At 42.4% G+C, this 13,958-nt stretch overlaps 1 protein-coding gene across 3 annotated transcripts in view; it reads left to right on the plus strand.

Annotated features, from left to right (window-relative positions):
• The window catches only part of LOC127670388 (zinc finger protein 431-like), a 553,459-nt gene that overhangs the window by 290,558 nt on the left and 248,943 nt on the right, over positions 1 to 13,958 (plus strand). The gene's annotated exons all lie outside the window — the stretch shown is intronic.

Genomic DNA, 13,958 nt, shown 5'->3' on the forward strand with positions numbered 1-13,958 from the left:
ATCAGCAAAGCATCCAAAAAAACAATTCTCAGCTACTGAGACCTACCAATAATTGTACTGAAGACTCTCCCAAATCCACAAATAATAATACACACACTTTGCTGGTGTCCCGTGCTGAAAGCATGTACTCCAACATACTCCAGACCACTAAGATGTGAAGTCTACCTATTCCTCAGCATTACCTTTTTCTCCAGTGAACTTCAAGGGTGATTCCAGGAAGCTGCTGTGGATGGAAGTCCAAAGATCGAGCAGTTCCTCAGTACCACAAGGCAAGCAGGCAATGAAGAGTGAGTTTTCACTCTTTCCAATGTCCTTATGTAGGTCTCCAACTGAGGGTGTGGACCAGATTAAAGGCCTGTGCCACTGTGCCTTTAATGCCAGATGACCTTGAACTCAGAGATCTCCCTGTCTTAATCTTCTGGAATTTATACCCATTATGTTCAAGATCTCCATGCCAAGATCCAGGTCAGAAACTTGCATTTCTCAGTCTGCAGATTAGGATCATAGGTGAGCCTTCCAATGCTGGATTGCAGTTCATTCCAGATATAGTCAAGTTGACAATAAGGAATAGCCACTACACTGTCTCCTAAGAATCAAAGGCCTAGGGTCATGAGATGCTGATTCATAGGACAATCAAAAGAAAACCTGGAGTAAACATCTGGATTGATGTATGAAATAAGTGTCGGTTATGATCTGCAAGAGATGTCCGATCCAGAGAATTTTTTTTTTTATAGATTAGCAAGACAGAACTGCTTGGAGAACTGTTTAAAGCAGAAAATAGAGAGAGCTGTCTCAAGCAGAGCAGAGGCAGATTTAGAGATGGGGGACTTCCTTAGGAACATGTCTTTGGGTTTCACTTATCTTGTCTGTTCCCCTAGGCTGGGTTACTGAACTATGGTGGGCCACTTGCCCAGCATTTATATCTCAACTTGTAAACTAGGATGTCAGTTGGCACTTGTCTCTTTCTGCCAAACATAGTGATAACTAGGTAGGTCTTTGGGAACTTAAACTTTATCTGATTCCTATTCAAAATGGAAGTTCTATTCAAAAGGCTTCAGTTCATTTCCTTCTTACAAGACAAATTAAAATAAAAATCCTACCTACCTTGTTAGGTTTAGTGTTCTTGTTTGTTTGCCATGCCTCACCCTCATCTACCTCCCCACCTCACAGGCTTCCCTGTGTAGCACTCGATGTTTTGATAATCCTTATGTAGACCAGGCTGACCTGGAATTTAGAGATCAGCCTGCCCCTGGCTCCAGAGACCTAGGATCAAAGGCCTGAGCTCCCACAACACAAGGCCAATTCAAGTATTTAACCCTCTCTAAGCAGTAAAGATTTTGTTTCCACAAAAGTTCAATGCTTCTTAAAGGAATTTGATGGCCTAGAGCAGTGACCATTTACTGTTCTTTTCAGACTAGACAACATGAATAGTATTGTTTGAGGTCAGGGATACTGATTCCCCCAAAATTTCTTTTGTTGCTGAGAATAGTTTTAGCTATCCTGGGTTTTTGGTTATTCCAGATGAATTTGATAATTGCTCTTTCTAACTCTGTCAAGAATTGAGTTGGGATTTTGATGGGTATTGCATTGAATCTGTATATTGCTTTTGGCAAAATGGCCATTTTAACTACATTGATCCTGTCGATCCATGAGCATGGGAGGTTTTCCCATTTTTTGAGGTCTTCTTCCATTTCCTTCTTCAGGGTCTTGAAGTTCTTGTAATACAGATCTTTCACATGTTTGGTAAGAGTCACCCCAAGATACTTTATACTGTTTACGGCTATTGTGAAGGGGGTCATTTCCCTAATTTCTTTCTCAGCCTGCTTATCCTTTGAGTATAGGAAGGCCACTGATTTTCTTGAGTTGATTTTATAACCTGCCACTTTGCTGAAGTTGTTTATCAGCTGTAGGAGTTCTCTAGTAGAGATTTTTGGTCACTTAGGTAGACTATCATGTCGTCTGCAAATAATGATAGTTTGATGCTGGCTACCGGTTTGCTGTATATTGCTTTAAAGATGTTTAGGTATGGGCCTTGAATTCCTGTTCTTTCCAAGACTTTAAGCGTGAAAGGATGCTGAATTTTGTCAAATGCTTTTTCAGCATCTAATGAAATGACCATGTGGTTTTTTTTCTTTGAGTTTGTTTATGTAGTGGATTGCATTGATGGATTTCCGTTTATTGAACCAACCCTGCATCCCTGGGATAAAGCCTACTTGATCATGGTGGATGATCGTTTTGATGTGTTCTTGGATTCGGTTGGCAAGAATTTTATTGAGTATTTTTGCATCGATGTTCATAAGGGAGATTGGTCTGAAGTTTTCTTTCTTTATTGGAAGTTTGTGTGGTTTTGGTATCAGCGTAATTGTGGCTTCGTAGAAGGAATTGGGTAGTGTTCCTTCTGTTTCTATTTTGTGGAATAGTTTGAAGAGTATTGGTGTTAACTCTTCTTTGAAGGTCTGATAGAATTCTGCACTGAAACCATCTGGTCCTGTGCTTTTTTTGGTTGGAAGACTTTCTATGATCCCTTCTATTTCTTTAGGGGTTATGGGACTGTTTAGATGATCTCTTTGGTCCTGATTTAATTTTGGTATTTGGTATCTGTCTAGGAAATTGTCCATTTCCTCCAGATTCTCCAGTTGTGTTGAGTATAGGCTTTTGTAGTAGGATCTTATGATTTTTTGGATTTCCTCAGTTTCTGTTGTAATATCTCCATTTTCATTTCTAGTTTTGGTAATTTGGATACTTTCTCTGTGCCCTTTGGTCAGTCTGGCTAAGGGTTTATCTATCTTGTTGATTTTCTCAAAGAACCAGCTCCTGGACTTGTTAATTCTTTGTATGGTTCTGTTTCCACTTGATTGATTTTAGCCCTGAGTTTGATGATTTCCTGTCTTCTACTCCTCCTGGGTGAAATAGCTTCTTTTTGTTCCAGGGCTTTCAGGTGTGTCATTAAGCTGCTAGTATATGTTCTCTCCATTTTCTTTTTGGAGGCACTCAGGGCTATGAGTTTTCCTCTTAGCCCTGCTTTCATTGTGTCCCATAGATTTGGGTATGTTGTGCCTTCATTTTCATTAAATTCTAAAAAGTCTCTGATTTCTTTCTTTATTTCTTCTTTGGCCAAGGTGTTATTGAGTAGAGTATTGTTCAGCCTCCATGTGTATGTGGGCTTTCTGTTGCTTTTGTTGCTTTGAAAACCACTCTTACAACATAGTGATCTGATAGGAGGCATGGGATTAGTTTGATCTTCTTGTATTTGTTGAGGTCTGTCTTGTGACCAATTATATGGTCGATTTTGGAGAAGGTACCAGGAGGTGCTGAGAAAAAGGTATATTCTTTTGCTTTAGGGTGAAATGTTCTATAAATATCAGTCAAATATCATATCAATTGGTCCAAAGCTTCAATTAGTTTTACTGTGTCCCTGTTTAGTTTCTGTTTTCCTGATCGGTCCATTGAGGAGAGTGGAGTGTTGAAGTCCCCCACAACTATTGTGTTAGGTGCAATGTGTCCTTTGAGCTTTAGTAAAGTTTCTTTTACGAATGTGAGTGCCCTTGCATTTGGAGCATAGATGTTCAGAATTGAAAGTTCTTCTTGGTGGATTTTTCCTTTGACCAGCAAGAAGTGTCCCTCAGTGTCTCTTTTGATGACTTTCGGTTGAAAGTCAATTTTATCTGATATTAGAATGGCTACTCTGGCTCGTTTCCCGAGACCATTGGCTTGTAAATTTGTCTTCCAGCCTTTTAATCTAAGGTAGTTTTTGTCTTTGACATTTAGGTGTGTTTCCTGTATGCAGCAAAATGTAGGGTCCTGTTTCCTTATCCAGTCTGTTAGTCTATGTCTTTTCATTGGGGAATTGAGTCCATTGATGTTAAGCGATATTAAGGAATAGAGATTATTACTTCCTGTCATTTTTGATGTTATTTTTATATTTGAGTGATTATCTTCTTTTGGGTTTGATGAAGGAAGGTTACTATCTTACTTTTTCCAGGCTGCAGTCTCCCTCCTTGTATTGGAGTTTGCCTCCTATTATTCTTTGTAGAGCTGGGTTTGTGGAAAGATATTGTGTAAATTTGGTTTTGTCATGGAATGTCTTGGTTTCTCCATCTATTGTGATTGAGAGTTTTGCTTGGTATAGTAGTCTTGGCTGACATTTGTGTTCTCTTAGAGTCTGCATGAGATCTGCCCAGGATCTTCTAGCTTTCATGGTCTCTAGTGAGAAGTCTGGTGTGATTCTGATAGGTCTTCCTTTATATGTTACTTGGCCTTTTTCTCTTACTGCCTTTAATATTCTTTCTTTGCTTAGTGCATTTGGGGTTTTAATTATTATGTGGCGAGAGGTATTTCTGCTCAGATCCAGTCTGTTTGGAGTTCTGTAGGCTTCTTGTATATTCATAGGTATCTCTCTCTTTAAGTTGGGGAAGTTTTCTTCCATAATTTTGTTAAAGATATTTGCTGTCCATTTCAGTTGTAAATCTTCACTCTCATCTATACCTATAATCCTTAGGTTTGGTCTTCTCATTGTATCCTGGATTTCCTGGATGTTCTGGGATACAAGCTTTTTGCATTTTGCATTTTCTTTGACTGTTGAGTCAATGGTTTCTATGGTATCTTCGGCATCTGATATTCTTTCTTCCATCTCTTGTATTCTGTTGTTTATATTTGCATCTATGGCCCCTGATTTCTTCTCAAGGTTTTCTATCTCCAAAGTTGTCTCCCTTTGTGATTTCTTAGTTGTTTCTATTTCTGTTTTTAGATCCAGGATGGTTTTGCTCAGTTCCATCATTTGTTTGTTTGAGTTTTCCTGTAATTCTTTAAGAGACTTTTGTGTTTCCTCTTTCATGACGTCTGCCTCTTTACTCAATTTCTCCTGCATTTCTTTAAGGTTTTTTTTTTTTTTTTTTTTTTTTTTTTTTTTTTTTTTTTTTTTTTTTTTTTTTTTTTTGGTGTTTCTTCTTTATTGGCTTCTATCTCTTGAGCCTTATTCTCCTGCATTTCTTTAAGTGATTTTTCTGTTTCCATTATACGGGTTTCTAGCTTATTCATGTTCCCTTGTATTTCTTTAAGAGATTCATTTATGTCCTTTTTGTGTTCTTCTAGCAGCATCATGATCAGTGATTTTAAATCCAAATCTTGTTTCTCTGGTGTGTTGGCATAACCAGGACTTGCTGATGTTGGAGAGTTTGGTTCAGATGCTGCCATATTGCCTAGATTTCTGTTAGTAGCGTTCCTGCATTTGCCCTTTGCCATCTTGTGCTCTGGAGTTAGTTGGTCTTGTCCCTGGCTGGTGTTTGGGCCTCCTGAGGGGCTCTGGGGCTATTACTGCAACACTATATGGCTGGGTTTCCCCTGTAGCAGATTGCTGATGTGCTGTCCTCCTCTTGGGTGCCCTTGCCGCTCTGGTGTGCTTTGCCCCAGATTGTGTCTCAGTCTGTCCGATCTCTCTGGAGTCTGAAACCAAGATGGAGGTGTGTCTCTCCTGACTGGCGGGAGGCAGAGTTCTGGAGTGGCTTCTGTGCGGTGAAAGGTGCCGTTAATCCACCACTGCTTGCAGCACGGCTGGCCAGCGAAGGTCAGTGGTCATGGGCGCAGGGCCTAACTGGACTCTGTGTCGCCTTGGTTCCACTGCTGATGGCCCTTCGGCTGGACCAGCCACTGCTGCACTGCCGCCACTGCCGCTGCCCTGAGTCAGCTCTTAAAGACTGTGGACAAATGCCTATAAAGTTCACATGCCATTTTCTACTGTCTACTCCTTAGCAGGTTCAGCATTAGGTCAACACTGCCTCACTCAGTCCATATCCTTTAGCATCTATAGTTGCTCACCATGCAGGATAACATCTTTTTCCCTTTTCTGTGAAGCTTTGCAAAGACAGGGTCATCTCAGGAGATCTTCTTGCATCTAGTCCCGTGGTGATCGGCAACATTTTGTTGCTTCAAACAGCTACTGCTAATTAGGAAGAGAAGGTGAGAATGGATGGGAGGGGCAGGTGGTGAGAAAGAAATGACATCAGAACAACATTGCTGTACGAGATGTAATGTTCAATCGGGGTCCCACAATATATATATGGCTTTTAAGGGCAAGTCCTTTCCCCAAAACTCCGTGGGTGTTGGCTTCAATGTTTCACACTGTTCAGCAGGTAACCTTCTTAATTCAGGAAACAGTAGGTCTGGCAGATCAAAAGGACTTCAACGGTCTGCCTTGTGCTAGCTCAGGTGTAGCTAGTGTCACATAGGTATAATAAACAGGAGGCTGTGTTGCTCTAACAGAACATTGAGCCAGGAACTTCAAAGGCTGAGAATTAGTGATTAGCACAGAGGTCCGTAATCCCAGGTCAGGCGCTGAGGGTGGAATCACTCATGTAGGTCCCTAGCAGAGGGTGTGGCCCAGATTAAAGGCCTGAGCTACCATGCCTTTAATCCCAGATGACCTCGAACTCAGAGATCTCTCTGACTAAATCTTCTGGAATTCATAGGCACTATGTTTAAGATCTCCATGCCAAGATCCAGGTCAGAAACTTGTATTTCTCAGCCTGCAGATTAGGATCATAGGTGAGTCTTCCAATTCTGGATTGCAGTTCATTCCAGATATAGTCAAGTTGACAATGAGGAATAGCCACTACACTGTCTCCAAAGAACCAAAGGTCTAGGGTCATGAGTTGCTGATTCATAGGACAATCAAAAGGAAACCTGGAGTAAACATCTGGATTGATGTTTGTGCTAGTATTCTGTCTATGCTCCACCCCACACTTACCTGGCAATAGCCAGGTATGCCCGGCCCCATAGACCTGGCCCAGTATAAAAGGGGCTACTTGCTCCTATCTCTCTCTCTCTCTCTCTCTCTCTCTCTCTCTCTCTCTCTCTCTCTGTCTCTCTCTCTCACATTGCTCTCTCTCATCACACTCTCACCTCTCTGCCCCTTGGGATCTCCTCCCCTCCCCCCTCTCTCCATGTGGTCATGTCCTGCCTCCAGTCCTCCACTTCTCTCTCTCTCTCTCTCTCTCTCTCTCTCTCTCTCTCTCTCTGCCTCTCTAACTCCAATACTCTGCTCTGAATAAACTCTATTCTATACCATGTCTCTGTGTGAGTGGTCCCTCAGAGGGAAGAGGTTCTTGGGCATGGGCCTCCCGGGGCACCCCCTTCCCCCACACTGCCATGCCACATTCTCTAAACCCCCCTTCTCTCTTTTTAAACCCCCTTCATTGGTGCGTTGATCCGGAATCGAGAAACACTGTGGGCATGCCAGCTTTACCATTTAAGCCACAACCTCGTTCACTAGCTATAGACTGGTAAGCTAATCACAGGGTCAGAGCTACAGTGTACACTAGTTCTAGGGTAATTTGGAGCTACCGCTGCTTTGTCCTGAGGACTGTTACTGGGATACAAAATGCTCCTCTGTTTATGCTCTCACAGAGGCGGTCTCACCCCCGCTGGACCAAGGCCTCGCGGAGTTCCTTCAAGTCCCTGCTGGACTGCGGCCTTGTGGCGGTTCTGTACCTCCTGGACTGTGGTTGGCAGCGGCAGAGGTGCCCTGCGCAGGAGTGCTAGGTTACAAAACAAGCTACTTGGATACTTTCTTTTCCTGCCTAGTGGGCTCTGGTTACCTCATTTACCACTGCGCTGTTGCTAAGATACAAAACAAGCTACCTTGGTACTTCTTCTTAGCCAGCGCAGGCTATGACTTCCACCACTGGCAGGGAGTCCTGCCCTGCACCTGCACAGCCATAAACATTCTGCCCCCCACCCCAACTTTTCTTGCTGACAAACTGTTCTGCACTATATTCACTGCCACCTGCGTGGCCACAGTGAGTCCTGGGGCTGCTGCAACCCTATGCTCCATCTCCATTGCTGCGTGGTCCCACTGCCACACGGTCCAGCCACCGATAGGTGGGTCATGGCAGGTCTTGGCGACTGCACATGGGCAGTAGTACCAGGATTGAGGACTGGGCCCCACGTCCAGGCTGTTCAGAACATGCAACATTCTGGCTCCCACAATGTGCGCACTGTCTATCAGGTTCTTATTTACTCTATTAGATTACAAATGCAAACAAACACTAACCATAATAATAAATAACCCTTAGCTTTCAAATAAGCCTAGCCAACTTCTTTTGAACTAAGGCTTGCTTCTCATGCCCAGTTCCAGCTAACGTTCCTGATAGGACATTTAAGCCCTTGGGTGTCTCCTTACTCAGAAGTGACCCAGACTCCCTCTTAGCTAATACAGCGGCCAAAGCCATGGTCCAGGCATGGGAGCTTCTCCAGGCATTCCAGGAATGCCAAAGCCCCTAGATACTCTCACGATGGCTTGAGTCTTTAGCCTGACTGTACCATGTTGCTAATATATTTTCAGGATGCTGAAATTATATTTAGCAACTTTCCCCATGCACCCAATGGACTGTAATTTGTCTTCAACCGTATATACAGTAAAATTAACAGTCTGGTAAATGATAAATGACCTAAGCCTCACCTATTCCATGTTCCCACACCCTTGAGCACACCATAGCCTGTGTGCTTAAGTTGATGTTAACAAGCCTAAATCTGCCTAGACAAACTCATTTTCTGTCACCACGATTTATTCCATTGCTGCCAACCTTCTTACTCTGATCTTAGCATCTTTACTAACCAAAGTAATATACTTTCCTCTACCTATACAACCTGTCAAAGCTACTTAAGATTCTCATTCCTATCCTCTCTTGACTATTGCTCTCCTATCTTGTGCTCAATCTTGTTATCAGATTTAAGACAGACAGAATTCCCAAAGGCCTGACAGCTTCTCCCAGGAGGTCTCAGAAGAAAGATATGGACACTGTTTCAGAATGCTGCTTAAAAAGAGTGCAGTGGACAAGACCGGATACCTTGAGTCAAATGACTTAGCTAAACATGTCATGGGTATCCATTCCACAGAGAAAAAGCCCTGCATCCTCTGTGCTTGAATGCCAGATTGACAGCCAAAGCTGCCATGAAGATCACAGACCACAAAGAACTGCTGACTACTGGAATCTGTCACTTTTTAATAATATAACTGCTAAATTATTGTTCATTCCTCAGACTTCTGACTACATTGACAGCTAGACAGTTATCTCCTTACTTAAACTGTATTTCCATTAAAGGCTTCACATTTCCTCTTCTTGCTCTGTCACTGTCCTAACATCTGCATTCCTATAGATTTGCCTATCTCTAATAATAAAAACTCCACTATACAATCCAACCTTCAATTCTATTCCTTCTGCTCCACAAAGGCTCATCTTAAGGACTGTTTATGTGGTTAACTCATGTTGTTATCTCTTTAATAAACTTGTTAGCTACAGAAAACCTACTGAGATTTACTGCTTGTGGACCAAATAGACCCCATTCAGATAAGTACCTCTGCCCAAGTTCCCAATTTACCACCTATTCCAAAGGGTGGGATTCCTCTGGGTTCCAATTGTACATCTTAAAATTTTTCCTTTCTTCCAAATATACTTAATCTTATTCCCTACCTATACTAATATTTTTCAACATCTTCTTAGGTCCAGGCCCTTGCCCCATCCAGGATAGCTCCAGAGAAGCAAACTTCAGATGCTCCAATCTCCTCTCAGCTTCTCTAGACACAGCTTCTACTGGACCTGTTCTCCTAACCTATCCTCAAATGGCTCCACAGACCCTGGACAACAAGGAAGCAGCCAATTTCTCCTGAGACTGGACAAACACCTCCCCCATACCCCTTTCTTTAGGTTTCCTAGAGACACGTTGCCCCCAATGTGAGCATGAAGCAGCTAGATATCTCAACAACGTCCCTATTCCTGCTTTGCCTTCATCTCTTTTTTTTTCTCTTTTTTAATTAAACAAATACTGGCATATGTTAGTATTCTGTCAAAGTGCCACCCCACACTTACCTGGCAACAGTCAGGTATGTCCCACCCCATAGACCTGGCCCACTATAAAAGGGTCTACTTGCCCCTCCTCTCTCTCATCGCTCTCTCTCATTACACTCTCACCTCTTTGCCCCTTGGGCTCTCCTCCCCTCCCCCCTCTCTCCAAGTGGTCATGGCCAACCTCCACTCCTCCACTTCTCTCTCTCTCTCTTTCTCTCTTTCTCTCTCTGTCTCTCTAACTCCTGTTCTCTGCGCTGAATAAACTATTCTATACCATGTTTCTCTGTGTGTGTGGTCCCTCAGGGGGAAGAGGTGCTTGGGCATGGGCCTGCCTGGGGACCCCCATCCCCCACACTGTCGTGCCACATGCTCTAAACCCCCCTTTTCTCTTTTTAAGCCCCATTCAATATGAAATAAGTGTGGGTTTATGATCTGCAAGAGATGTCTGATCCAGCGAAATTTTTTATAGAATAGCAAGAGAGAATAGCTTGGGGAACTGTATAAAGCAGAAAATAGAACTGTCTCAAGCAGAGCAGAGGCAGATTTAGAGATAGGGGGACTTCCTTAGGAACATGTCTTTGGGTTTTACTTATCTTGTCTGTTCCCATAGGCTGGGTTACTGAAGTAGGGTGGGCCCACTTGCCCAGCATTCACATCTCAACTTGTAAACTAGGATGTCAGTTGCCACTTACTTGTCTCTTTCCGCCAGACATGATGGTACCTAGGTAGGTCTTTGGGAACTTAAACTTTATCTGATTCCTATTCAAAATGTAAGTTCTGTTCAAAAGGCTTCAGTTTGGTTCCATCTTATAAGACAAAAAATTTAAAAATCCCACCTACCTTGTGGGATTTAGTGTTCTTGTTTGTTTGTCATCCCTCCCCCTCCCCCACCTCCCCACCTTACAGAGTCCCTTGTGTAGCATTGGATGTTTTGATATTCCATATGTAGTCCAGGTTGGCCTGGTATTCAAACAGAGATCAGCCTGACTCTGGCTCCAGACAGCTGGGATCAAAAGACTGTGCTTCCACAACACAAGGCCAATCCAAGCATTTAACACTCTCTAAGCAGTAAAGATTTTGTTTCCACAAAGGCTCATTTATTTTTTAAAGGAATTTGATGACATACATCTGTCACCCTTTCCATTTCTTTTCAGACAGGCAATATGAGTAAAAATTTGAAGACTAACCCTAGCTTTGGGGAAAAAACAAACCACCACCAGAAAAGAAAGTAAATACACTTGTCTCCCTTTGTATTCTCTTTGCAGAGACTTGAACTCAGAGACCCCCCTACACACACACAATACACATACACACACACCACACACACACACACACACACACACACACACACACACACACACACACACATACACCTCTGCTCCCCCATTGCTGGGATTAAAGGCATGCCTTATACAGCCAGCCAACGAAGAGATATTAAGAGCTGTCACCATACTAATGACAAAATCTATAGCCTGCTACTTTTAGTTTTTATTGCTTAAGGCTTGAATTTTCTTTAGTTTTCATTGTTGTTTTTCTTTTTGGGTTTTTTGAGAGAATGTCTCACTGTAGCCCATGTCTTGCCATGTACCCCATGGACACTTTGGACTGTGAAAAGTGGGTTTGGCTCAAACATTACATCATTGTGAGATGGTTTTATACATGTGTATTCAACTGTTATATCTGTGCAAGGTCACCTAATTTCTATTGGATGTTGGCAGTGCCATAATTGTTGAAGCATCTCCTGTCTCAATGTTATGTAAAAAAAGTTCTCCATCACCTCTGATTGGTTAATTTTGGAGGGCATTTGAGGCTCCTTCTAGGAAGGTCATCTTGATAAACCCCTAGACCCAGTGACCAGGAGACTTGACTTATTGTCTGTTTGATTATTTTGATTATCAGTTTGACTACTTTGTTTATGCTTTGTTTGTTCCTTAAGTACTTTGTTTATGTCTTAGGATTGGTCATATTCTTTTTATGTACTTAGAATGATATAAAGGTAGACTGGAAAAAATAAACCTGCCTTCAGCTTCAGAAGTCGCTGTGGTCATATTACAGTGTTGTCTAATTGCCTTTTTCTTTTCAATCCTTACTCCCTCCCTGGAGAACCTATTGACTGAGCTGGCTTGGTCAGTTGATAAAGATCTAATCAGCCAATAGGTGGACAGGAGAAATAAAATGGGATTTTCCATCCCAGTGAGGGGGTGAAGGTGGGGGCAGAGATCAAGAATGGTGTGATGAGGGAGTCTCCATGAGGAGATGAATGGAGCAGGAGCAGCCAGGGCAAGACTAAGGTGGCAGGTAACTGGGCCTGAGGCTGGAAATTAGGCCAGGCCATCATAGCCGGATCAGAATAGATGAATATCTGCCCAGCTATAATTCTTCATGCTTATTAATAAATGTAATCTCTGTGTCATTATATGGTAGTACACACAAGAAAGACTGTACTTACACTTTCATATTATATAATCCTCCTGCCTCAGCCACTTATACGCATTCCCCACTAAACTTGATGGTTTCTCTTTCTTCTTTTTCTCTAGAGACAGGGTCTCTGTAACCCCAGCTGATCTAATAGATGCACCTGGTTCTGTTTCCTGAGTGTTGGTAAAGGCTTGTACCATCACGCCCAGATTTATATTTGGTGTCTTTTGGTAAATAGTGTGTGTGTGTGTGTGTGTGTGTGTGTGTGTGTGAGTGTGAGTGTGATTGTTTGATCTGCATGGTTGTATGTACACTCCCTGTACACTAAGAGCCCAAAGAAATCAGTTGCAAAGGGAGTTATGGATGGCTGGTAGCCACCATGTAGATGCCCTCAACCAGACCTAGTACTCTGCAAGACCAACCACTGTTCTTAATACTGTGATACCTCAGCCATATGGTTATATAGACAAATCTTGTCTCAGAAAGGAGAGAAAAAAAAGAAAAAAGTTTTGTTGCAGAACCACACAGCTACACCTGGCAGAGCCATTATTATCTACTTTACTTGACTTGGAAAATACTCATTTACTTTTTTTTTTTTGTTATTTTAATATTGTACCTCTGTGTGTCTGTGCATACAGAAAAATTCCTGTGGCAGATTGTGGTCAGAAGAGGGTATAAGGATGCCTGGGATCTGGAATTACAGGGTATTGTTAACTGTTTGACATGGGCGCTGGTAACAGAATTCAGGTCTTTGAGGGGATGTTATACTCTAGACCACTGAGGTATCCCATCAGTTTACCACCCCCGACTGACTCTGAGTTCTAATCTGATCTACCTCCTAAGAAGTTGTCCACCACCCAGTTCCACTACATTTTTTTCATGTGAGAAAAATTGAATCAACTGAAAACACAAGCTTTATTATTTCCACCCCACAAAGACCAGCAAAAATTTCTTCTGCATATTATGGAGAAAGGTGTATATGTATATGATTAATGGGGTGGAGAAGTGGCTCAGCAGTTAAGAGAGGTTACACACACACACACACACACACACACACAGAGAGAGAGAGAGAGAGAGAGAGAGAGAGAGAGAGAGATAGAAAGGCAGAAAGAGGGAGAGAGAGGGAGAGGAAGAGGGAGAGAGACTGGTAAGAAATAAACAAAAAAAGACTGTTGGAATGTGCAAGTTTGCAGATACTTAGGAAAAATATGGATCCTTCTCGCCTTACATAGGAAGTATTTCATGGCTCAAGTGACCCTATTCATCATAATAGATACTGGTCTCAAGAATAATATCTTAGGACACAAAAATATATAATACACATTTACAGGCTTTTCTCAGCTAACACCCTAACACCAAGTGAATATTCAAGGCACAAGAAAGGGCTAAAGCCTCTAAAACACCCACCACACTCCTAATGAGTTGAGGAGTCGATATTATGGTGATCCATATGTTTGGCAGGGAGGTCTGAAGAAACCTGTCTTTTCATTTTTGTCTGTATGTGCTTTGTAAAACAAGCCCTGAATTAACACAACAAGGTAAACTTGGAGGGAGATGTAGCTCAAGTTCGCTGTGTGACTGTAAAACAAGATCCTACCCCCACCCCATCCCTGGAGCTCTTTCCTGGGTGAATTTTCAGAGGGGAAATAAGGCTGGGTCTGCTGCTGATGTTGCTCTTCAGATGGCACTGTATTCTGT

The sequence above is a fragment of the Apodemus sylvaticus genome, chromosome 1 (genome assembly GCF_947179515.1).
Source record: "Apodemus sylvaticus chromosome 1, mApoSyl1.1, whole genome shotgun sequence".
NCBI lineage: Eukaryota > Metazoa > Chordata > Mammalia > Rodentia > Muridae > Apodemus > Apodemus sylvaticus.